This window comes from Mirounga leonina, unplaced genomic scaffold (genome assembly GCF_011800145.1).
Source record: "Mirounga leonina isolate KUSES-001 unplaced genomic scaffold, KU_Mleo_1.0 Mir_114, whole genome shotgun sequence".
NCBI lineage: Eukaryota > Metazoa > Chordata > Mammalia > Carnivora > Phocidae > Mirounga > Mirounga leonina.
In genome coordinates, this window is record NW_023270265.1 from 15,950,706 (window position 1) to 15,977,119 (window position 26,414).

A 26,414-nucleotide genomic window follows, 5' to 3' on the forward strand; every position below is an offset into this window, starting at 1 on the left:
GGCATTAGGAATGCTGCTTCATTGAGATCCCTGTCACCAGCCCCTGCCTCCTCACCCCTGTCGTAGGCCACAGTCCCTCTTCTGGCCTCCAAGCTCCAGCCAGCCCCCCTTTCACGACCACTTCCCCCCTCTTACAGCTATCCTCTTGGTCCCCTGGCTGAACGCCACAAAAGATTTAGGACCCTGCTTCTATTCATGCTTCCGCTGAAGGCCACGGAGAGGAAAAGTTACGAATCTTCTCATCTTTGTGACATATGCTATAAAACCCATTTAAGCTGGGTCTAAAGCTTGCTTTGGACCGTACTTCCTGTAGATCTTGAACAGTGTGAGAGGCTGCATCTTCATAACCCTGGGCTCCCGGTGAGGAAGGAAAGGTGCAGGTGGGTGATATGACTCACCTAACTCACAGCTTCCCGTGGGAATAAATGTCATTTTGTTTTGCTGCACCAGTTGGTGGCCTTTCCAGCAGTGACACTGGCAGAAGGATGAGCAGGGCCAGGCTGAGACTGGGGGTGGGGAACTGCCTTTGGGATGCCGCTGGCCGACCCTCACCTCACTTGTGCTGCTCGAGCCCACCCTGAGGAGCACCATGGCCTGGCTACCCTGATGGGGCCCCATGGAGACGACTGGTTCCTCAGCACCCAAGCCGCTTTTCTAGATGGAATGCAAACCATTCCCTGCCTGGGGCCCTGCCAAGCCTTGGCAGGATTAAAGGTGACATTCAGTTCCAGATTAATCCAAGTTGAAACATTTTTCCTACAGGTGTAGAGACCTCACTTTATTTATTTATTTTCTGAAACCCCAAAACAGCTTTAACATCATGATTTTGGGTTTCTTTTGTTTTGTTTTGTTTTGTTTTGTTTGTTTGTTTGTTTTTTTAAGATTGTATTTATTTGCGAGAGAGAGAATGAGAGACAGAGAGCACAAGACGGGGGAGCGGGAGAGGGAGAAGCAGACTCCCCGCTGAGCAGGTAGCCTGATGCGGGACTCGATCCTGGGACTCGATCCTGGGACTCCAGGATCATGACCTGAGCCGAAGGCAGTCACTTAACCAACTGAGCCACCCAGGCACCCGTGATTTTGGGTTTCTGCACATCAGATGCATGAGCCCGATTAATATTTTTATAATGGGTATCTGTAATCATTCTAGTAACAATGGCACCTTCTTATATTTAAGGTGTGTTTCTTTCTTTTAAGCTCCTTCCCAGGAATTTGGGCTGGGATTCAGGGATTCATAGAATTTTATAGTGTGAGAGGGGAGGATGTATCCAGTCTGCTCTCTGAATTCTCTCTATGAAATTCCCACCAAGCATCTTCCTGCTTGGACTCCCTCATTCAAGGGCAACCTCCTACCTTACAGAACAGCCCATTTCTCCCCCGACAGCACTAGCTGTTTGAGTGTCTGTATTGAACCGAATCAAGATGTGTAAGACCTGGGTGGAAGAGTAATTAGATCTGGAGAGACCTGGCGGGACCAGGAGCTCTGGCTTTGATCAGTTTTCCAAACTGTGAGCCCCATGACCTTGCCCACCCAGATGTCCTGACTCCTGGTGCCCCTCCCCTGCATTTCGACCATGTCCAGGCTGACCAGCAGGCATGTGTCTCTACTGCTTTGGAATAAATTAAATAAATTTAAGTTAATTAAGTTATCAACTGATTAGAGGTATGTGAGTAGTCACATAACTTTTTTTTATATAATCGTATGGGGGGCTCAGGGCTGGGTAGACATTTTTCTGGGGGTTAAGAAAGTCCTTGTTGAAAACTTAAATGTTGGGAAAACTTCAAATAATTGTTATTATACAGAGAATATGGATCGGAAACATGCATTTCTATAACGGTGGTTTATGATGCTTCAATGTCGTCCGTTAGAGCAAAGGAGCAACACGATGTAACGGGTTCTCAGTGTGGTGCTTGGGTCAGCATCATCAGCATCAAGGGGACTTGCTATAATGACAGCCCCGCTCTACTGAATCAGAAGCTCAGACTTGTGTTTTCACAAGTCTTCCAAGGGATTCTCATACATGCTAAAGCTTGAGATCCACTGTTGTACAGAATATTGTCTTCCTGGTTTATGTGTGATGGTTAATTTTATGTGTCAACTTGGATAGGCCATGGTATCGAGTTGATCGGTCAAACACCTGTTTAGATGTTGTTGTGATTGTATTTTTTAGATTTAAATTATAGACCTTGGGTAAAAAGATTACCCTTCATAATATGGGTGGGCCTCATTCAATCAGTTGAAGGGCATAAAAGACTGAGCTCCACTGGGGAGGAAGAAATTCTACTTCTAAATTGCCCTAGGGGCGCCTGGGTGGCTCAGTTGGTTAAGCGACTGCCTTCAGCTCAGGTCATGATCCTGGAGTCCCGGGATCGAGTCCCGCATCGGGCTCCCTGCTCAGCAGGGGGTCTGCTTCTCCCTCTGACCCTCCTCCCTCTCATGCTCTCTGTCTCTCATTCTCTCTCTCTCAAATAAATAAATATAATCTTAAAGAAAAAAAAAAAATAAATTGCCCTGGAACTCAAGACCTCAACATCAAGCCTGCTGGAATTTCCAGTCTGCCAGCCAGCCCTTTCTCTCTCTCCCTCTCCTTCTTCTTCTCTCTCTTAATCTATTCATCCCATTGGCCCTGTTTCTCTGGAGAATCTTGACTAATACAAATGGTATTAGAATCCACTCTCCGCAATCTTTCTCTCTTAGCCCAAAATCAGCTGCACAGTTTTCCTCAGTACAAGACTGCAGACAGCTACTTCCACTAGGCAGGAGTTCGGACAGACATGAAACTTAATAGCTATCCAGGAATTAAAATACTAACAAGAGCTTAAAATTTTGTAGGTATACCTGATTCGGCAGAAACCTTTTGGTTTGGGTCATTCCTTGGAAGCTTCTTTATTGAAAAGAATTCCAGCTTTCAGTGAGCAGTTTAAAACCAGATGGATCTGGGGCGCCTGGGTGGCTCAGTTGTTAAATGTCTGCCTTCGGCTCGGGTCATGATCCCAGGGTCCTGTGATCGAGCCCTACATCGGGCTCCCTGCTCCGCGGGAAGCCGGCTTCTCCCTCTCCTACTCCCCCTGCTTGTGTTCCCTCTCTCACTGTGTCCCTCTCTGTCAAATAAACAAAATCTTTAATAAATAAATAAATAAATAAAACCAGATGGATCTGAATTTGAGTCCCCACTGTTACTCACCAGATGACCTCAGGAAAGTCATATGTGAGCCACATTTTCCTAATCAGTGAAACAAAGTTACTAAGATTTTTTCCTTCTTTGGGTTTAATAAAGCTTCTAGCATATCCAGAGCACCAATTTATGTCAGGCTGATAGTAGGCATTCGGGAAATGATAGCTATGATTATTCAGCTGATTACTTCTAAAAGTGAAGGTATACTGGAGACCTATTACCATCAACTGGGAGTTCTAGGCAACTGTTCTCTGGTTAATCCTGGATTTATTTTAATGTAGAAGAGATAACACTTCCAGTTGTAATCAGTACATCCACGTGATTATTTGGGCAATGCACTAGGCACTGAATGGGAAGGGATACATCTTAGGAAGATGGAAGACAGAGTAGTAGTCTTTGGTGGAATGAAATACCAAAGGCAAGGAAGAAGAGTGTGAAGGATCCATCTATATTTTTTGTAGAAAGAACCCAGGCATGCCATAGGTTCTTGAAATCCTATTAAAACAACATAGACTTTCAAAGGAGGACAGAGGGTGCACAATCTGTTGGAGACATTATTAGTTGTAGACAATTCTAGAGATATGTATGAACATTATCAAAGAAAATGATGTTTCCAACTGGGAAGAAGGCTGGCCTATGCAAATAAGCATAGGTTGGTAAGTGAACTTAACATAGCCTGAAAAGGCTTAAACCCTCTTGTTCCTTGAAACACTCACTATATGTTATGTTTAGTTGTGCTAAAAACTTTAAAAAAACCAAATGCAGGGCGCCTGGTGGCTCAGTTGGTTAAGCGACTGCCTTTGGCTCAGGTCATGATCCTGGAGTCCTAGGATCAAGTTTCGCACTGGGCTCCCTGCTCAGCAGGGAGTCTGCTTCTCCCTCTGACGCTCCTCCCTCTCATGCTCTCTGTCTCTCATTCTCTCTCTCGCAAATAAATAAATAAAATCTAAAAAAAAAACACAAACCAAAAACCCAAATGCAATGAATGAAGTTTTAGAAAAATAAGGGCCAAAATTAGTTCATGAAGAAATGAGGAAAGTTATAGAAACCAATAATTATTAAGGAAATTAAAGTGGTATTTAAAGACTTCCTATCTTTAAAACCTCAAGTCCAGATGGGTTATAGGTGAGTTTTATAAAACTTTCAAGGAATAGTTAATTCCTAATTTTTATAAGTGATTCCATAAATAGAAAAAGATAGTTTTCTGGCCTGTTTTATAAGTCTAATGTAATTTTTAATTCAAAATTCAGATAAGAAAAATAAATGTAAAGAAAACAGTACTCCAATTTTACTTATTACTTATTAGCTATTACTTAGCTAAGTGAGTGAAATAGTATATTAAAAAACATATCATGATCAAGTAGGGTGTAACCTATAAGGGCAGTTCATCATCCAGAAAATTATCATAAAACCTTTGGTAAAACAGTGTTCACTACATTAAAAAACTTACTTTTCTATTATTTATTTATTTGAGAGAGAGAGAGAAAGAGAGTGTGCATAAGCAGGAGGGTCAGGGAGAGGGAGAGAGAATCTTAAGCAGACTCCTGCTGAGCATGGACGTGGGGCTCGATCTCAGGACCCTGAGATCATAACCTGAGCCGAAACCAAGAGCCGGACGCTTAACCGACTGCACCACCCAGGCACCCCCACATTAAAAGACTTCTAAAGAAAATCACATGATGATTCAAATTAATATAGAAAAGTATCTCAGAAAGTTTAACTTTTATGGGGATTAAAAAAACAGAAAACTAGGAATGGGAGAAACTTTTCTCTACTTGGCAAAAGTTATATTCAAAATCCTACAAAAACCTAATCTTTAATGGAGAAACATGAGACTCATATTCTTCAAAACAAGGAACAAGATCAGGATACCCATCATCACTGTTTGACATGGTGTTTGGGGTTCTGGCCAGGGCTGTGAACAAAGAAAAGAGAGATATCAGTGTTGATATGGACGAGATATTCTGGCTGCCAGACAGTTCAGTGAAGGGACAGGGCGGGGGAAGCTAGGAGATCAGAAAAGAGGCTAAATTATCCCAGTGAGTGGCTGGGGCCAGGCTAGCAGCAGTGTCAGTGGGGAGAAGTGGTTGGATTCCGGAGGAATTTTGAACATAGATTGATAAATTTGCTAAAGGATTTGGAATTGGGGTGTGAGAAAAAGAGAGCCGTCGAGGGTAATTCCAAGTTTTCTGGATTTATTTTACCCGAGCAATGGGTATCACTAAGATGGGGAAGATGGCAGAAAGAGCAGGAGTTTGTGGGGAGGAGCCAGAGCTAAGTTTGAAAATGCTAAATTTGAGATTGCTGTTAGATATACAAGTGGTGGAAGTTCATCTAAGGTTCAGGTAGGAGGTCTGAACTAGAGAAATAAATTTGAGAGTTGTTGGTGTATGGATGATAATTGAAGCTTCGAAATTGGATGAATTCACAGTAGATTTTTTATAGAGGTCCTTTATCAGGTTGAGGAAGTTCCTTCTATTTCTAGTTTTTGGACAGTTTTTGTGTGGATTGAAGGTTGGATTTTATGAAAATGTTTTTTACTGTGTCTACTGAGATGCCTATATGGTTTTTCTTTTTCTTTTTTAATTGATAATGCGGTGAATTACACTGATTGATTTTCAAATCATAAATTGACCTTGCCTTCGTGGAATATCTCACTTGGTCATGATGCATTATCTTTTTATATCACTGGATTTAATTTGATAAATTTTGTTTGGCTGTTTTTTTTTTTTTTTTCCCTGTTTGTTTTGTGTGTGTGTATGTGTGGTTTTTTTTTTTTTTTGTATCGATTTTCTTAGGGATATTTGTCTATAGTTCTCTTTTAAAAAAAAATATTTTATTTATTTATTTATTTGAGAGAGAGAATGAGATAGAGAGAGCATGAGAGGGGGGAGGGTCAGAGGGAGAAGCAGACTCCCTGCCGAGCAGGGAGCCCGATGCGGGACTCGATCCCGGGACTCCAGGATCATGACCTGAGCCGAAGGCAGTCGCTTAACCAACTGAGCCACCCAGGCGCCCTGGTCTATAGTTTTCTCATGAAGTCTGTCTGGTTTTGGTGTCAGGGCAACCTCTTAGTTTGGGTTGAGAAGTATTTCCTCTGTTACAATTTTCTAGAAGAGTTATATAAAATTGGTATGAGTTCTTTCTTAAATGTTAGCTAATGTAACCATATGGGCCTGGAATTTTCTTTGTGGGAATATTTTAAAGTATAAATTTATTTTAAAAATAGATATTAAAGCTCTATCAGATCATCTGTTTACTTTTGAGTGAGCACTGATAATGACTTTCATGGAATTTGTCCATTTCATTTTACTTGTTGACTATGTTGGTCTCAAGTTTTCCACAGTATTCTCTTTTTTCTTTTTAACAGCTGTAGAATCTATATCAAATCTACCACTCCTGACATTAGTAGTTTGAGTCTTCTTTCCGATTTTGTGATCAATCTGACCAAGGGTTTATCAATTTTTATTGATTTTTTAAAAAACCCTACAGCTTTTTAATTTCACTGATTTTTCTCTCTTGTTCTTCTATTTTCTATTTCTTTGATTTATGCCCTGATCTTTATTATTTCCTTTCTTCTGCTTACTCTGGCTGTAATTTGCTCTTCTTTTTTATTTTTTTAAGATGGAAGGTGATAATCATAGATTTGAGATTTTCCTTGCTTTCAAACCTAGTTAGTGCAGTAACTTTCCCTCCAAGTATTGCTTGATCCCCATTCCACCAGTTTTGATATGCTGTGTTTTGGCACTCAATCCATTGCTTGAGTTTTCCTCTCATTATGGGTTATTTTCCCTGCTGCTTTGCGTGTGTGGCCATTTTTTTTTTTAATCGATTGTGGGACATTGTTACTTTTTATCCTTGTGTGCTGGATATTTTTGTTTTCCTGCATGGTTTTTTTTTGGAGCTTTGTCCTGGGATATAGTTAAGTTACTTAGAAACAATTTGACCCTTTCAGGTCCTGCCTTTAAATTTCTTAGGGGGGGTTGGAGCTGTGTTTATTCTAGGGGTGATCATTCCCTACTCCTGAAGCAAGATTCCACCTAATGCCTCATGGTTTGTGAAGGTTTTTTTTAAGATTTTATTTATTTGTTTGCCAGAGAGAGAGAGCGAGAGCACAAGCAGGGGGAGCATCAGGCAGAGGGAGAAGCAGGCTCCCACTGAGCAGGGAGCCTGATGTGGGACTCGATCCCAGGACCCCGGAATCATGACCTGAGCCGAAGGCAGACGCTTAACGGACTGAGCCACCCAGGCGTCCCAGTGTGTGAAGTTTTTAGTCGGGCTTGTGGGAAGAGACGCTGTTCTGGTGCTGTGTGAATGTTGGGTACCCCTCCCTCCCCTGTGGACAGGTGGTTCTTTCCTGCGCTCTTGTAGTTTCTCCATACACACGTGCTGATCGGTACTCTGCTACATACTTAAAGGGGACCCTTTCTCTGGAGTTCTCTTGAGTTTCATGAATTTGTGTGTCATCTTTACCCAGGGACCAAGCTAATCTCTGTATCGTTCCAGTTTTAGTGTATGTGCTGCTGAAGTGAGCACTGGACTTCTCTGGAGTTGTCTCTTTTTGCAGCTCTCTCTTGCTCCAGGTCCTCAGTATTTGTCTCAGTTTCTTTGGCCTCTCGGCTTTGTCTCCTCAACTCGTGGAGTCTGCAAGCTGGGCCAGGGTCCCCTCCCTGTGCTGTGGAAACTCTCTGGTCAGTGAGATGGGCAATCGTGGGGATCATTTGTTTCCTCTCTCTCAGGGACCCCTATAGTTCGTGTCTGATGTGCCCTATGCTGAAAACTGTTATTTCAGATATTTTGTCAGTCCCGCCCCACCCCCATCCCCACCCCCCAGGGGTTCTTGCGGGGGGGGGGTGGGGTGTGATCGGGGGAGGAGGATACATCTGGTCCCTGTTACTCCATCTTGGCCATTTAAACCTCATAAACATCTAGATTACCCCGCACTTTACAAATGAGAACTTCTGCAGGGCTGTCTTCAATAACTTCCCAAGGTCACCTACTGGAAAGTGGCAGCGTCTGCCGAGGAGCCCAGCGCCGAGCCTGCTCTCGCTGTCTGCGCTCCCACGGCGGAGGAGGTGGTGCGGCCAGTGTCTGCTAGAGGGCGGCAGAGGCCCAGGAGTCCAGGATTGTTCCGCTAAACCTGGCGGCTTCCCCCCGCCCCCACCCGCACCCCGGCCCCGTGGCTTCTTTCACTTGATCCTTGTTCTTGGCTCCTATTCTGTCGCCGCTTTCGTGTCCACTCCTAGTGATTTCTCAGCTCTAAGCTTTGTTGCCCGCAACTTTGCTTCTTGGATGGTGGGCTGAGATGCAACCCGAGAAACACCCTCCCCGGGAGTGGGGTGTCGGGGGTGTCGGGGCAGGTTAGGAACTCTGGGCAAGGGATCCATCAACAGTGGGACTGTTCCTCCACTTATTAAAAAAAAAGTTTGCTTTCCAAGGCCTTGATGAAATATATGAAAATATTTAAATGCTGTCAACTCAGTCTTTAAGTGTGCTGTTCAAGGAACAGATAGCAATTGGTTACTCTTGTTGAAAGTTCTGAAACTAAAATAAGCCATCTGTTGAGTCTTGACATCTGGGAGTGGTCTCCGTCCTGGCATTGCTTTTTCTCCAGGCACAAATACGGATCCTAGAGGGCCAAAGGAGGCAGAAGTCACCAGAAACCTTAACAGAATACAGCTGCATGGAGACCACCAGACCCCTCTATATGTTCACACCTCCTGGATGTGGGCTCCTGGTGGGCTCACCTTTGTACCCCATGGAGCCCACCCAGCTCAGAGTCTGTGCCAATATACATTCTTTAGCAGACTTCAGGGATTTGAGCTGCATATATTCTTTCCCTATACCAGGCATCATGATCTCAAGCCTTTTCGACACTTTTTCATCTATTTATTCATTAATGAATAGGCCCAGGGCTGGTACAAAGGCATGCAAAACAGACACAATTGCTTACTTGTAGAGCTTGACATCAAGCAGGATGTTCAGTGCACAGGGTGCAGCGAGCATGAAGCCAGGAGACCTAACTGGGTCCTTGAGTCAAGAAAGACTTTCTGGAGAAATGAGCTCTCAGCTTGCCTGCAGGTGGAAAGGGCTGGGCAGTAGGGAGAAACCGGTGTGAGCAAGACCTGCAGAGGGTGTGCAGGGAGGAGAATGGATCGTCTCTCCAGCTGGCAGTACCTCGGACCCTGTGGGCTGTAACTGAGGGGCTTTGCTCAGGGATTTGTAGGGAAACAAAACTGTGCCAGGTCATCTGAGTAGAGAGAGATTTAACCTAGGGAACGGGGGGGCTTTTTCCACTGTGTGAGAGCCTAGGGAGTGGAGGTCAGGAAGACTCCCTCGGGACTTCCAGAGCAGAAATCAAAGGGAAGTCATCACCAGTGACTCCAGGGCCTGCGGCACCAAAGCAAGTGTGGCCAGGAGGCCACCTGGAGACCCGAGAGCTGCCTGTCCGCAGATGTCACCTCCCTGCGGCACCCAGAGGCCAGGGACCGCAGCTGCGGGACAGAGAAACACAATTTCTCTCCTGCTGAACTCCACATGCCGGTGTATATGCTCACAGACTGACCTAACCTGGACCCGGGGGGCAGTGATTCTGGGCATCCAGGCTTATCTTTGAGAAGCAGAGGACAGTGCAGCAGGGACAAGGAGATGCTGATGACCACAGACAATCCAGAAAAATCAGTTTTGGAGAAGGAACTAGGTGCGTGTCTTGCCTCTCTCACTGGCCATGTGTTGCGTCCCCAGGTCTCAGTTTTTTCCCCTGTAAAGTAGAGCGACAATACTACCTGCTTAATGTGTGTCATAAAACATCAGCCACGGCCGCAGAAGTCAAGCTCTTAGCACAGTACTGGGCATGCAGGTGTCAATAATTTCAGATCATTGGCATTATAACCATTATTATTGTTAGTGATGCTTCTGTTATCGTGTGTCGAAAAGAAAATTGAGAGCCATCAAAAGATCTGAAAAGCAGAACAGAAAGATGCTCATCTTTGAGAGAAGTCGCAGCGGCTTCGGGGGGTCAGTGGGAACGACAGCCACGCGTGCCAGGACCACCAGAGTGAGGCACCGAGTGCATCCCACTAGCCATTCAACGCCCACATCTTTGTCAAGTTACTGTGAATCTCAACACATTCAAATGGGCCATGTGCATGATGTACGCAGGGTGGGCGGGATCATTGCCCCACTTTTGGCCCAATGAGAATTTGACATTCTCCAGGGGCCACAGTTTTTAGAACTCTGTCCAGTGGGGTTCAAATAGCATAGTTTGCTTAGTCTGAACCGTTTCAAGAGGTTGCTCTGGCTTCTTCCTCCATTTGGAGGTGGCTTGGGGCCACAGGAGCCTCTGAATAGGGTTTGCACTCTTAGTCTGGGGGATGGTAACAGTATGATTCTGGAAGGCTCTGTATGGTGGAAACAGCTCCTGAACATGGATGGAAATGAGATAGACCCCTGAACTGGGCAGATGTAGAGTCAATGTGGAGCCAGATGAGCTGGGGTCCAAGGGCAAGGTTCACAGGCCCAACAGGGAACTTTCACTCAGAAAACTGGAAAAGGAACCAGCACCCAGGGGCCCAACTACACAGAAACTAAAGGCCCAGGCCTCTAAAGGCTACAGACTCAATCTGGTGTGTGGTTGCTGGTAGGCACAAAGCTCCAAACCTCCTGAGGGTTTGCAGATCCTGGAGGTCTGAGCCTGTAGGAGGAGGGTCGGGAGTTCCTGCCTTACTATGTCAAAGATGCTATTCCAAACACTGTTCTGTTCTCACTATTTAATTCCCACACCCACCCTAGGAACCAGATGCTATCCTATCTCCAGCTACAAATGAAGAAACTGAGGTTCAGAGAGGGTAAGTCACCTGCCTCAGGTCACACAGCTAGTGAGTCGGATGGCTAGGACCCCAGTAGCCTGGCTCTGGACAATGTGTCTGGCACCCTGCCTCTACAGCCCATCCTGAAGGCAGCTGGGAGACTGTTCAGTGCTCTTCAAAGCTGGCCTGCAGAATTTGTGGGTATTTGAGGGGGGCATTGCTCTGTAGGAAAGAACGTGACTAAGGCAGGGCCAGAAATAGCTCAGTCCAGTCCCTGGAGTATTGTGTGCTTGTGTGCACACCTGTGTGTGCATGTGTACGTGTGCATATGTGTGTGTTTGCGCACATGTATGTGTGAGCTCAGGAAAAGGCAAGCTCCAATTAGGTCAAACCCTAAGAAGCGGGAAATGCAAACGTACTGAATCCCTTCTGACAAAACAAGTTCTTTCTCTTTATTCATGCACTCTTTATCATTTTAACAGAGGCCGTGTTGCCTCTGAGGGAGTAAGTTTAGAAAGTAAGCCTCTGTGTTTGTGATGTGACTAGCATTAAGTAACCAGGAAACTGCTGTTCACATCTACGGCCTCACGCTCTCTCTCTAGTACTCATGACGGCAGACAAATAGCGTCTCGGCATCTCAAGCCTGCAAGGACCTGAACGACCTTTCCTGTCAAGGAGCTCAGATGTGCCTTCCTGAATTGTGCACTTATCAGGCTTGGCTCCCGGCTCCCAGCCTTTCTTTCCTCATCTGGAAACCTACTTTTTCTCGGGGCATTCTAGGGGTTAGTGAAGGAGCTTGTGTGGAGGACATCAGCCCGGCGAGGCACGTCCCTGGCAGGCCACAAAATCAGCTCACTTTAGCATCCTCAGTTCCGCGTCCCAGTGCCCGACAGAGTACATGTTACTCTCCTAGGACAGTTGTTAGCACAACTTGGCTACTGAAAATCAAAAGTATGGGCTTTTCTCACTATTGTCTAATTTGGGAGGTTTAAGATCTAGTTTAGGGGTTCAAAGAACTGAATATTGAATATTTTATTCCCTTGTGTTCCTGCTACCTTGCTCTTAATCCTCCTTCCAGCAGGACAGACTGGTGGCATGCTAGCATACGAGCATGGATGGGAAATAAATACACAAAAATAACATTTCTACCTGTCACCTTGCTCCTCCTTTTAGACTGAAGACGCCTGTATTTGTTAGCTGGGCTGGTCTACGCCTTGAAGGAGGTGGGTTTGCAGTTGCCCCCCAGCAGCTCACCGAGGCCCAGATGGCAGGTTCAGAGGGCCGGAGATCCTGTCTTCTGTCTCTTAATCTCTCTGGCCACTCTTCGGCGTTTGGTATGAGCTCTGTGCAGTCACCACTAACCCACGGTTTATCTAACCCTCCCTGTTGTTTCCAGGGATGTTTACAAAACCAACTCAGACCAATGGTAGCTTTTTAGAAACCTCATGAAGAATTCCCACAATCTACCCATAACCTCTGCAGAGGTCAGTGTCATGTAGTGGGTTAACACCCACCTGGGACGCTGCGGGCCTGACTCAGCTTCCCCCCTTTGCCCCCGACTCTGCAACCGCGAACATTGCAGGTACTGTTGGAGCTTCATTGTCTTTATATGCAGAACAATGATCGTCCAATCTTGCTCTGCTGGATTCACAGGATTGTTTTAAGGATTCAACCACTGTAGATGGTCAATTCTTTGTGAACCGAACAATGCTGGACCACTTGTCCTTTTATTCATCATCTCCTGGCCCCCGCCGAGTGACTGGGCGCTCCCCTTCCTCACCTTGGCATCTGCCCCCACATGGCTCACTCTCCTGACCACAGAGGACTGCTCTGGACTAGGGCTGAGTTCAGCATGTGGCCCAATTAGTTGAACAATTTGTAGTCTGGCTCAGCAGAGAAACCCTTGGGGGAGCGTGGAGTGTGACTCACATTCTAACTTCCTGATAAGGGCGAATGTTTTGGGAGGCACTGTAGCGTTGTAGCCTGGGGTCACACAGCCCAGACACTCGGCTTCTCTTCCTTCCCCAGCATTCCTCAAGACCTTCCTTGTTATCCCTCTCCCCCCCGCAGTGCACCCATGGGCTTAGTCAGAGTGAGGGATCAAGAGTCCGCCAGAATAAAGGCTCTTCTGTGTCCCTGCGGCCCAGCGTCAAGCTCCCTCTTCCCACGTGGGCCTGGCCGGACCCAGGGTCTTTTGTACAGACATGGGAAGCAGCAGAATAAAAGGGCCCCGGGCAGAGAGTCAGTCCAAGGGCTCTGTTTGTAAAAGGGCAAACTGTGTCCCTTTGCGGAGCTGGAAGACACCTGGGAGGGATCTAATCCAGTTTCTAGGAACTTCGGGCATCAGACTAAAGGCATGCTCTGGGCAAAGGGAGTTTTCCTCTTTACCTTCCAGAGAGACAACTTCCTCCTTTGATCATGCACTCGCTCATTCATTCATTCATTCATTCGTTCCCTTCCTACTACTGCTTGAGCCCAGGATGAAGTCACAAACTGGAAATAGTCTAAAGAGCAAACCAGACATGGCCCCTGACCTCAGGGAGCTTTATTGTCTGATGGGAGAGCAGAAGGTACTAGAAGCTGGGAGGCCATGCTAGACCATGCCAGACCTTCTGGGCCACGGGAAGGAATTGGGTCTCTAGGTCAAAAGCAATGGGGAAATTTTGAAGGGATTTTAGGGTGAGAGTGATAGAATCAGGTTTACTTTTTTTTTTTTTTTTTCCCCAAGCGAATGAATTAGAGAGGACAAGAGGCCTGGAGAACATTGCAGGGGTCCCGGGAGGGAGGAGGGAGGCTGGCAGTAAGGGGCTGGTGGTGGAGAGGAAAGGAGGGGACAGATTTGAGGGAGGGATGTTAGGAGGTTAAAAACACAAACCTGCTTCCCCTGGAGGATCTAAAGGAAAAAAAATGCTGGTCCTCAGGCCAAGGATAGACACGCAGGCGGGAGGGCAAGGGGGCTGGTGTGAGGGTCATAAGAGATTAGGTGCAGAGGCTGATGCCCACTCATGGGAGCCACACTGGGGCTGGTGATGATCCCTGTCTGTGGACCAGGCACCTCCTCGGGGCCACAGGATGGGCCCCAGGGATCGGGGAGGAGAGAAGCCTGATCCCCAGCCTCCAGGGCACTGAAGACCCAGGGCCCTGAGTCTGAGGGCATCAGGGCAGGTGAGGAAGAGTAGAGGAGGGGACAGAGGGTGGGGGTCTGCATTCAGTCCTTATTCCACTGTCACTGTGCCCACAACACACGCTTCAGCCAAGGACTTGAGAGGCGGCAGGGTGGGGGATCTGAGAACAAGGGGCACTTGAGTTTCTGGGGGCAGGGCAGATAATGAGATGCAGGCATGAGCCCAGGGGGGCTGTTTGAGGTCTGGCCTGTCCCCTCGTGGCACTGAGGGCAGACTTAAAGGTCAGGAGGCCCCTTCCCTCAAAGTGCAGTTCCTTCCTTGTGGTTCCTCGGACGTCGGACCCTCTCATGTGGGGCTGTCCTGGTGGCCCCGTCCCTCTGTGCTCTTCTTGCCCCTGCCCGCTTCTGCCCACACCAGCTTCAGTAGCTCCTTTGTGGCAGCGGCCCAGCACCGGAGCCTCTGACTCGCTCCCTCCCCCTCTCCCTCCCTTCCCGCAGGCCCCTGGGGAAGCTGGGCCCTGTGAGTGGACAGCTGGGCTCTGTACCCCCAGGTCCTGATGGCGTGGTTTCTGGCCTCTCTTCTCCATTCTGTGCTGGTGGCTACTTGCAGCCTCTTCCGTCTCCCGCCTTTTCTGAGTGGATGAGGGGAGTGAGGCAGGAAAACTACCCCCCGCCCTCCAGCAGGTGGACATGCACGGCCACCAGGATCCACCTTCTCCCCCCCGTAGAAGCTTCGTGCCTGTACAGATCCTTTTTGTAGGATCTACACTGGAGAGAAGATGATAGATCCTGAAGAAGAGTGCTATGCTTTTGGTTATAGCTTTTGGAATCAAAGACAGAGAGAGAGAGTGAGAGAAAGAGAATTTTTAAAAGGTACCACCTTATTCTTTTACTCTCCAGGTGGGCTACACTAATCTTGATAACAATATAACTTTGGAGTCATACGGTTTGAATGGCTAAGTCATTCACTTTGGTATGGGACTGAAATTTCCTCTCTTTTCTGGCCTTGATTTCCTTCTCTGTTAGCAGGGTCTCAAACCTCTAACACTTCCGTGGGTCGTGGGATTCCAGGAGACTGGGGAGCAAATGTCTGAGTGAATGACTGGGGCCACACAGGAGATACTCAGTTCAGACCTCTCCACCCCCCACACTCCCTACCTTTTATTGTAATGCCATGAAGTTTAAGCTCATGTGATAAGGGATAAAGCAGGAGTTTAAAAACGAACAAACAAACATGAAGATTCATGAAGACCTGGTGTTTGAGCTGGATGAGGGAGGTTGCCTCAAGTCATGGCAGCCATGTAAAGCCAACCAGCTGGCCACCCAGATAAGCTAACCCAGTGCAAAGCTCAACATGCTGGAAAGGGGGCTTGCCCTCCGTGCCCTGTTCTAAGCTGCTTGCAAACTCCCAGAGCCAGCGCCCCTGTAGCAGAGAGCTGCGGGACTGCGCTAGGGAGTCTAGAGCCCCAGGCCACAGTGCACACCTGAGGAAACCTGGGGTCCCACAAGGCTCCTCCCACTGGGCATGGGGATGAGCCCTTGGAGAGGCCTAGAGTGGGAGCTTGTGTTGGCTAAAGCCAGCTCTTGCCCCACCCCCTTCCATGAGCCCCCTACCCCCCTTTGGTTACTGAGCACTTCCTTATTACCTGGAGGCATTAGGGATGCTTGCCCCCAGAAGACCCAAGGGGACCCCCACTCCCTGTGGTTGGGATAGTCTCCGTTCCCTGTGAAGAAAGCCTAATTCTCAGAGACCACACTGATCCTCAGTGTTTCTGGTTTCAGGGTCCTACTGGAGCCATGCGGAGCCAGTGAGCCTGCTCAGAGCTATGAATTGGAAGTCCGAACTGAGGAATGCACTGGGGAAGTATACACTACCTCATCCCGGTCCCTCTTCGGACAGGAGTCCTTTAGACTTCTGTGCTGCCAAAGCGGAATCTACCAGGAGGCCCTCCTGCCCCCGTGTCCACCCTCTTCATGAGCTCCAGCGAAAGGGCTGGGTGACTGAAGCCCACGTGCCCAGCGTCCATGAGCAGTCATGAGGAGCCGTGGTTGGCTGGAGGGTCCCAGCCCCATCCCAGCCCCTGGCTCTGGGGCAGGTACTGACGTGGGGTGCGGGGTTGGGGCAGTGGGGTGGAACATGTGCTCAATAACCATGTGTGGACACGCAGGAACAGGGGGTCTGCACTGTAAACCATGGCCATCACGGAATAGGTGGGAGGCAGGAACCCGGGAAATGCTCTCCCAGAACTTCCCCTGCCATTTCAGCCCCTGCCCCAGGTGCCCTCCTGAGGGACACTGATGGACTTTCCCACCCTTGCTTTGCGTGCTACCAGGCTGGGCCCAGCTGCATTCTCCCTGCTCTGGATGACCCCTTCTCCAGGCCCCGACGATCCATCTCAGCCCACGGCGTGGGGCATCATGACAGCATGGGTCCTCTCTTCCTACCCGTGAGGAAGCAGAGTCTTCTCTGCTTTTTACAGTGTTTCTCATCACTGAACCTTGTTTAGGACTATTCTCTTGGCCTAGATTTCCACCCTCTTCTCATGTTTCAGCCTTTAGATCGTACAATTTCTTCAGGGGATGTGTCACATGCTCCTTCCTACAGGAAGTCTTCCTGGAGCCTCCTAAGAACTGATCTCTTCCTTTGCTGGGCTCAAATGCATTCCCCTGTGGCCTTAGTTAAGGTCCTGATGATGTGGAGCCCTGCATTGCGGTGGGCTGTGGGTGTGTCTTACTTCATCAGGCTGGGAGTCCCCCTTCTGGGTCTCTGAGCCTTTTCAGGCCAGACCTGAACAAGCAGCGCACCTGCAAAGGGATGAGATGAAGTCCAGCGCAGAGTGGAGAACAGACCCAGAGTTTTAGCAACAAGCAAGGGTGAGGGAGAGGCAGGTGAGAGCAGGCGGGGTGGCGGGATGGACAGAGAGCATGTGGGCTGCAGAGGCGGGGATCAGGTCTAGGAGTCTCCTCGGGTGAAGAGTGCTGGCTCTGTGGGGGAGTAGTGGGCCCAGCGCAGGTTCCAGCCACAAACTCACTGGGTGCTCCATAACTTCTCTCTGGGCTCCTTTGGGCCTTCATCCACAGGCCCTTGTCCTTCTCTCCACCTCTGCGAAATTCAGGTCCCTCTGTGAACTCTGACCCCATAACCCTGCCCTGTGTGGGTACCACACCATCCCTACACTGCCTTTTCCTTTAGGTTTCCTTCGGGGAGTCCTGCAAGGGCAGGGTTGCAGATCCTGAAAATAGGGCCCTGCCCATTGCTTGGCTGCCCTAGAGTACCCAGGGGTATCCTGGGCTCACAGTCATCATTTCTCATATTTTTGCTGATGGATCGACTGATTTCAGGACTGCCAGATATACATTAAAGTACATGCATCGAAAATGAGAGCCGTCACCTGGTCTGGGGCCCTTCTCTGGTTCTTAGGGGTCCCACCTCTTTGCTTTGTGATTCTGCCACCCCCTTGACTTCACCCTGCTCCTCAAAGCCAGTGAATTCCGTCTGCATCCACCAAGGGGCACAGTACTGTTTTCTTCTGATAATTAGCTATAAGATGGCTTATTCTTTCTTTGTGGGGAACTGGATGCCGCCCTCACGCCTGGCCAGAGAGCACATGCATGAGACTTGCTGCTCTTTCTTCCCTATTCATTTCTGGCTCTGGACTTCAAGTGGGCAAAACTCCTGCCCCCTGGCTCCCTCCACCTCAGAGAAGGCCCTCTGAGCATCCAGGCCGCCACTCCGGGGCTAGAAACGGCTTTACCTTCCCCATATCTGCGTGGGGTTGCCTCCCAGGGTTCAGAGACCTGGCAAAGACACCACCATTGTTTCCCTTGCCCCTGCTAGGCACCCGGGGGTCTTTATACAAACAGGGCTAGGTGGCATGCAAGGAGATCCTATTCCTAGGAGCCCGGGTGCTCAGCCCACTGCCTGCTATCAGCATGAGAAGATACCAATTGTTTAGGTAAGGCTGCTTGGTGGGAACCAGATGCTGCCTCTTCTCCATCTCCCACTCCTCCTGGGAGGGCTCGGCTGGTCAACACAGACTGTGTATCCTCATGTGGGGCAGAGGACGTGGCGGTGGCCCCAGAGGCCAAAGGCCAGAGTCTGAGCTCTACCCTAATGGCCAAGCATTGCCTCGCCGGGGCCTCGGTTTCCAAATACTACAAAAGCGAGAAGTCTGAAATGAGAAGCTTTCTGGTCTGCAGATCTGTTGATGTGTGTTAAAGCACTTCAACATTTAGTAGCTTAAACCAACAACAACATTTAATTTGCTCACAAATCGGCAATTTGGGCCTGACTTAGTGAGTTCAGCTCATCTCTGCTCCACTTAACACCATCTGGGGCCGCTCGACAGCCTGGGGCCGCAATTGTCAGAAGGTTCCCTCCCTCACACCCACATGTGGCTTTGCCATGTGGCTGCCTGGTGGTGGCTGGGCGCCAAGTGCCAGGATCCTGATGGAGAGTGAGAGAGGGAGAGGGAGATAGAGACAGAGAGACACACACACATAGAGAAACAGAGACAGAGATAGAGAATGGAAGATGCAGCATGACCTTTTACAGTCTACCCTTGCAAGTTACTTCTGGTGTATTCTATTTGTTGGGAGCAAGTCACAAAGACTGGCCCATATTCCAGGGACGGAGACTAGAGTCCACTTTTTTTTTTTAAGAGAGGGAGAGAGGGAGAAGTGGGCGGGGAGGGCAGTGGGTGAGGGAGAGAGAGAGAATCTTAAGCGGGCCTCACACCCTGCATAGATCCCCATAGGGGGTTCGATCCCACAACCCTGACATCATGACCTGAGCAGACACCAAGAGTTATACGCTCAACCGACTGAGCCACCCATGTGCCCTGATTCTACTTTTTGATAGGAGGAGTGTCAAAGAATTTGTGGATTTCTGGACCCCACTTTCCACCTCTAAAGAGGCTATGGTGTGACACATTGGTAACAGCACTGTGAGGGCCGGGCTTCCCCACACAGCCCTACTCTGCCAGTCCTGCATCCCAAATTTCACTCCCCATCCCAACTGAATCTGCACAGTAGATGGAACGGGAGATCCTCACTGTCTAGAGATGGCAGCATAGTCTGGTATCTCCTTTTTTGGGTAATTTTTGTATAAAGCTAGTTCAGTGCATAAAGCTCTGAACTGGGGAGTATCTGAAAGGCCCATTTCTGGAAATCTCCAGTTGGCTAAGTGCCGACTAGCCCACTTATTACTTTTCTTTGAAGACTCCCCAGAGGGGCTGTAGCCCAAATGCAAGGTATCTCCCCCAGTTTTACCCCAGCTGGTGTCCCCAGCTCAGCCAGCAGTCATCTTTGGCTGAGAGCTCTTGCCTGGCCTGGGCTCTGGGACTGGACACTCCATGTTGTTCATGTGTCTCTCTTCTCCTTTTTATCAGCTTCTCCATCAGGAAAGTTTCATTACTTTCCAGTGGCCTGAGCCTCTTAAGTTCCCCCTTCTTAGGAAAAGTGCATTTCTAAGGATGGGTTTCAGTCAACCATTGCACAGTTGTGATGGATGCCACCTGGGGAAGGATTCTGGTGTCCGGCTGTCGGTGGCTGCCTGCCATGCCTGGACAGGGTCAGTTAAAGGGCCTCACTCAGCCCGTGCTGCTTGGGTGACAAGAACCACATTCTGTCCTTGGCTTAGGAAGTCTCCTAGTCTCCTTCTTAGGCTTTTCCTGCCCCATGGCCTCCAGATGGCAGTAGTAGAGAACAGGAGGGTGGAGGGTGGGTGAAGTGGGATTGGGAGGTGGTTGTTAGAACTGGAAGGGAAGCAGCAGGGTCAGTTCGGATTCCTGTCCCTGCTGAGCACATTTCTGTTGCTGAGGAAGACACTGGTTTCTTCCCCTGACCCTGGGCACTGTCATCCCCCTGAGGTGGGAGAGGTCTAGTGCCATTTTCAGCCATTTCTTCATGTCCTCATAAACTCCCAGTATGGCAGGCACGAACACCTGACCGAAGCCCAGGGCCAGTGTCTGTAGCCCTTTGTGCAGCCTAGTGCCACACAACTCTGAGGGGCACCTGGGGACCCATTCACATGGAACAAGGTAAACAAGTTACACGGAAGAACCGCTAAACCGTGAATACAGGATTAGCCATTAGGGGTCCTGGATGCAGATTTCACCCTACCCCATCAAGACACATGACAGGTCATTTCCCTTCTCTGACCTTCAATTCCCCCATCTGCACAAGGATAATTTTGGACTAAGTTATTGCTAAACCACTTTCAACTTGAATGTTCTATCATCCTAGCTATGATGAAAGATTAAGAATGCCCAATTAATGACAAAGTAAATGAGACACTCTTTTGGTTGTGGTTCTGGAGTAGTTCCTAAAGAGGAGACAGAGGGCCAGGGTGGACCCCACAAACCCATGCAAGGTATCAGGGGCTGTTTACAAATGCAAACCAGAAAACAGTAGCAGGCAAAACCTAAGAAGACTGTGGGCCTGAACCTAGAGGCAAATCTGCTGCTGCCCCTCTATCACTCCAACCGCCACTTCCCATGGGGTTCACCTCGCTTGGATCCCTTTTATGTTCCCTCTTTACCTGATAACCGTCAACTTACTCTTCAAGACTCAGTTTACCCATCAGCTTCTCCATGAAGATTTCACTGGACTCCATGTATATGTCAGGTTCCCTCCTCTATATTTATTCTGGGCTTTGTGCTTATCACTGGAAGCACACACACATTTTGTTTTACACATACACACATGTGCACATGGTCACAGTGTTTAATTTTTATAAAATTAATTATAACCAGCTTTGAGCCACACTTGTGCTAGGGCTAGCAGAAAAAAATCCATTCTCTCCACAACTGAGGTTTTTTCCACCCACCCCAAAATTCTATGAAGGCCTGGGGATCTTACTTCCAGCAGGGCATCTGAGGGAACTCTTATTCATCATCTGTACTGGCCACTTTTCATTCCATTCATTCCTTGTCCAAGTCCCCATGAGCTCTCGCCTGACTCCCTGTGGGTGGATGGGACTAAGTTTCCATCCCAGGCTTGGGTGTGAGGCTTTTTGCTGAGGCTGAGAACTGTGGGCGTATGCGACCAGTCTTCCCAAGCTACCATACAGGCTCTACCCTCTAAGATCCTTGCATCTCCCTAGAGTGCTCCAGGTGGGCTAGTGCAGTCTGCTCCTTATAAAATCCCACCTGATGTGCCCTTTCTAGCGTTGGGGAATCTCTTTCTCCCTTTTTTGCCCTGACTACATCCCTTCTCTGTGCTCACCTTCCCTCCTCCTCCTCCTCTGGGAGGAAGCATGCACTATTCTCAATGAGCCACAGATTCATATCTTATTAAATCGTTTACCATATTAGGTTGAAGATCTGTGTTTGTATGTGTGTTTTCCCAATTAGCAACAAGCTTTGGGAGGGCAGGAGCTGTGTCCTATTAATCTTCATAATTCCAACAGCTGGAAAAGTGCCAGACACATCTAAGAACTCAAGATATTTTTATTGAATTAAATTGAATTGAGTATCCCAGTTGCCCAGGGTTGTCCAAGATGAGTCTGAATCAGGAATATTCTCTTTTTGGGGTGGATCTGGTTATGTGAGTCAGAAAAATCAACAAGAATTTGTTTCGTAGCATTCTGGAAACATGAGCTTGGATCTCTGAAAGCAAAACTCAAAGTCAGGTGAGTGATAACATCTTGAGATGTCAGTAGCTGGGTGGTAAAAGAGTCAGGTTTCAGCCCTTGAAGAAAGGGAGGCCTGGATGGCCAGGAAAACTTGGGTCACTGCCAAATGGGAACTAGAATACAAAATTAGAGACAGAGAAGAAACCCAGCCTTAGCGATTGGACATATTCAGTGGTGACTGGGGACAAGGCAGTGGCTGGGTGGGGGACCAGGGGGAGTGTACGATGCTGAGACTTAGGGCAACATCTTATCACCTGGTGGCCATGGCATTCTGGTACCTGCTATGCCTAGTTTTTATCGACTCAGAACACAGTGGGCTCAGCCTGGTCTCATTTTCAGTTATGGAAATTGTGAAACTTGAAACTTGATTCATCTCCAAATGGAGAGCTGTCCCACCTCTGCATGAAAGCAGGCCAGCAGGGGGAAACTGGGGGATTAAAGATGGTTCTTGGAGAAAGAATTTGGAAGTTAACTCAAGTGGCTGGAAAAACACTTGGTAAGGGATCAAGGCTTTAGATCCACAAAGCATAGAAGGTATGATATCAACCTGGAATTTTAAGCATTGGTTTTGTTAGCCGGTTAGCCTTAGTAGTATTTCTGATTTTGTCTCTGCCTGAGATTGACAGGATATATGGGCTACAAAATGCACCCTAATAGACGTAATGGAGTCCACTGATTCATTGAACAGAATGGTGTGGAATGCATGCCAAGAGCAACAGTGACCCTTCAACCAAGTTAACGTTTTACTTTTCTTTCTAAGCATAATTAGCCCACAGGGTCAGCTGTTTCTGAAGGTCGCCCCTGGCTCACAGTAGTAAATCTTGTCATTAGCAGAGAGAGGTGGAGGAGGCTCATTTTCCTGTTTGTTGTGCCACGTGGGGGCACATACAGTTTGTCTAAGACCAGAATCAAGGCATTTAGACATAGTCTAAAGCAAAGGGGCTATTATTAAGTTTAGGTCTGAAAACCGAGTTATTGAGAGACTTTTCCCTCTCCGTTTCACTTTGGCAATAATATTGTGGTAGAGGTTTTCAACAAACATTTTCTAAACAATCAGTCTTGTTTCTCATTGAGTTTTTGTGGGGTTTAATTAGATTACTTCAGTGATTAATCATGAAATAATTATGTCCGAAGCCTCTTTGCTTCAGGCCTTAAACTGGCAAAGGATTTTTTAGGTAACAAATTATGTGAACCTTGGTAAAGGAAGAGGGAAATTGGATGAAATGTGCAGTTTATTGAGATAGATGATGATAACCCCACCTTGATCCCATCCTTAGGAAAAGGCATAGATGTTTGGTTAGAGTTAGAAGTTTCTATTCAGGATAGACTCTGAGGAGTTCATGAAAGACAATTTGTAGTCGAAAGAATTGATGGCGTTTTCACGTATTCATTAATTCTTATTTTTTCTGTTTCCATTTGCCTACAGGATTATCCCCCCCCCTTTTTTTTAAAAGAAACTTTATTTTGAAATAATTATAGGTTCACATGAATTTGTAAGGAATAATATATCATGTACACTTTGCTTAGTTTCCTCCAATAGCTAAACAAATTATGGTACGTCCATACCATGAAACTCCAGTACAATATCACAATCAGGATACTGACAGCGATATAGTCAGGACACTGAGCATGTCCATCCCCACCAGGATCCCTCATGTCGTCCTTCAGTGGTCATGCCCACAACCCTCCTGCTCCCACCCCTCTGTAACCCCTGAGAACCACTATTCTATTCTCCATGTCCATAATGTTACATAAATGGAACATAAAATGTGTTGTCTTTTGGGATAGGCATTTTCACTCAGAATAATGTTCTGGAGCTTCATTCAGGTTTTTGCCTGTATCCGTAGTTTCTTGTTATTGATGAGTAGTATTCCAAGGTATGGATGTACTTTCCTTATCCAACCTGTTGAAGAACATCTGGGTTGTTTCTAGTTTTTAATTGTTACAAACGAAGCTGCTGCAAATATTTGTGAACAAGTTTTTATGTGAACATAAGGCTTCCTGGCTTCCCACTTCAGCCCTTAATTAATTAATTCAACTCCAGGTTTCAGACCCGTAATTCCTTGGTCCTATGGTGCTTGCATGTTTAGTTTTTTAAGAAATTGCCAAATTGTTTTCCAGAGAGGCTCTGTCATTTTACATTCCCATCAGCAGGGTGAGTGATCCAGTTTCTCTGCATCCATGCTAGCATTTGAGGGAGTTACCATTTTTTGTTTTATCCATTCTGATGGGTGTATAGTGATATCTCGTGGTGGTTTTAGTTGGCATTTGCTTAAAGGCTAATGATGCTGAGTATCATTTTAGGTGTTTGTTTGCCATCTTTATATCTTCTTTGTTAAAACTCCTTTTTGTGTCTTTTGTGCCCTTCTTAATTCAATTATTATTTTTGTTCTGACTATTGAGTTTTGAGGCTTCTTTATATATTCTAGATATTAGTCCTGCATTGAATATATAGTTTGCAAATATTTTCTACATTTCTATAACTTGTCTTATCATTCTATTAATAGAAATTTTTAATTTCAATGAAGTGTTTCCTCCTCTTCTACTTTCTGGTAAAGATGTATAGAATTTAAACATTTGGTAGAATTCTGCTGTGAAACCCTTTGAGCCTGAAGATTTCTATTTGGGGGTTTTTGAATTACAAATTCAATTTTCTTAATACTTATAGGTTATTCAAACTATTTATTTATATTGGATAAACTGTGGTAATTTGTCCTTTTCAAGGGATAGGTCCATTTAATCTAAGTTTTTGAATTTACATGTGTTGAGCTGTTTATAGTATTCCCTTACTATCCTTTTGATGTCTGAAGGGTTTGTAATGATATCTCCTATATTTCTGATTTTGGTAATTTGTGTCTTTTCTCTTTTAAATTTGTCCATCTTGCTAGAGATTTGTCAGTTTCATCACACTTTCCAAAGCTCTTTGTCTCCTTGATTTCCCCATTTATTTTCTGTTTTCAGCTTCACTGACTTCTGTTCTTCTCTTTATTATTTCCAGGAACTTGCATTGGATTTATTTTTTCTCTCCTTTTTCCAGATTCTTTTGGGGGGGCGCTGTTTAAATTACTGAGACTTTCCCTCTTCTAATGTGTGCATTTAATGCTATAAGTTTCCCTCTCAGCACTGCTTTTCGCTGTATCACACAAATTTTGATGTTATATTTTCATTTTAATTTAATTCAACGTAGTTTTGATTTCCACTGAGATGTCCTCTTTGACTCTTGCATTATTTAGAAGTATGCTGTTTAGTTTCCAAATGTTTGGAGATTTTCCTGTTATCCATCTGTTATTGATTTTTAGTTTGATTTTATTGTGGTCAAAGAATACACTCTCTGTGATTTCAATTCTTTTAGATTTGTTGAGGCTAGTCTTAGAGCCTAAGATAGGGTCTACCTTGGCGTATATTTTTGTGGGCACTTGAAAAGAATGCATATGATGTTGAGTGGAGTGCTCTATGAATGTTCATAAGTTCCTGTTGTCCGATGGCATTCTTGCCCATTTTCTGCTTAGTTATTTTATTGATTGTTAAGAGGGATTTTGACGTTTCCAATGATAATTGCTACTTTTCTACTTCTCATTTCAGTTCTGTCACTTTTTGCTTTACATACTTTGCAGCTCTGTAGTTTGATGCATACACATTTAGCATTGCTAAGCCTTCACAGTAGATTGACTCTTATTATTAATAATCTGTTTCTGGTAATACTTTTTGCTCTGAAATCTACTTTATTTGATATTAATCATTATTCCTACTTTCTTTGATTAATGTTTGCATTATATACCTTTTTTTATTCTTTTACTTTCAGTCTGACTATCTCATTATACTTGAAGTGAATTTCTTGGAGATAACGTATATTTGGGTCATGTTTTTACTTATTTTAATTTTTTTTAGTAATCTCTATATCCAACACGGGCCTCACACTCACAAGCCTGAGATCAAGAGTCGCATGCTGTTTGGACTGAGCCAGCCAGGCGCCCTGGGTTATGTTTTTAAATGTGCTAATCCCTGTCTTTTAATTGGTATATTTAGTCCATTTGCAGAATTTACTTAATTCTACTCTGAATTTAAAATGTTGAGAAAGCTCATCCAGTTGGCAGAAACTAAATTGCCCAGAATCTTAGCTGCTAAGGAGTTTAGGAAAGATGCTTTTAACTTTCCAAACTCTGTTTTCCAGATAGACACATGAAAAATCAAAATAGAAGCTGAGAGAGGTGTCTCCTTGTTTCTCAGAGATGGCCTACCTTCTGCTGAGGGAGCCTTTGATTGCACAGTTCCTGGAACAGTTGTTCTCGTTCTCTTGGGCTAGTCACAACCTACCTCTTGAGAACCCGCAAAGTGGGTGAATTCAAGATGAGCCTCCTTACTTAAAGGTGGTTTTCCTTACTGGGGGTCTCTTCTGGACTTTGCTTCTGGTTGAGCCATTGGAGTTATTCCATTAAGTGTCCACAGACATGAATTGCTGGGCCTTCTTCAAGTTGTCAATTTGTTAAGGACCCTTCTCCATGAGGCAAAGGAAAAGAAGCACAGGAAGCACCCATCAGGTCACATTTAATGCTGCAAAGTTTTGAGAAAGTTTGGTTTCATGGTGCTAATGACAGGTTTAAATGGAATTGATGCACATGGATGTGAAGGTCCGATCTCTGTTTCTGGAAGACAACAGTATTGAATATGCA

The 26,414-nt window shown here is 46.5% G+C and overlaps 1 non-coding gene across 1 annotated transcript; it reads right to left on the reverse strand.

Moving 5' to 3' along the window:
• Positions 1–7,608: 7,608 nt before the first annotated feature.
• On the reverse strand, positions 7,609–7,712 carry LOC117998974. The gene has a single exon (XR_004676173.1). It is a non-coding gene; the product is annotated as a U6 spliceosomal RNA (small nuclear RNA).
• Positions 7,713–26,414: the final 18,702 nt, after the last annotated feature.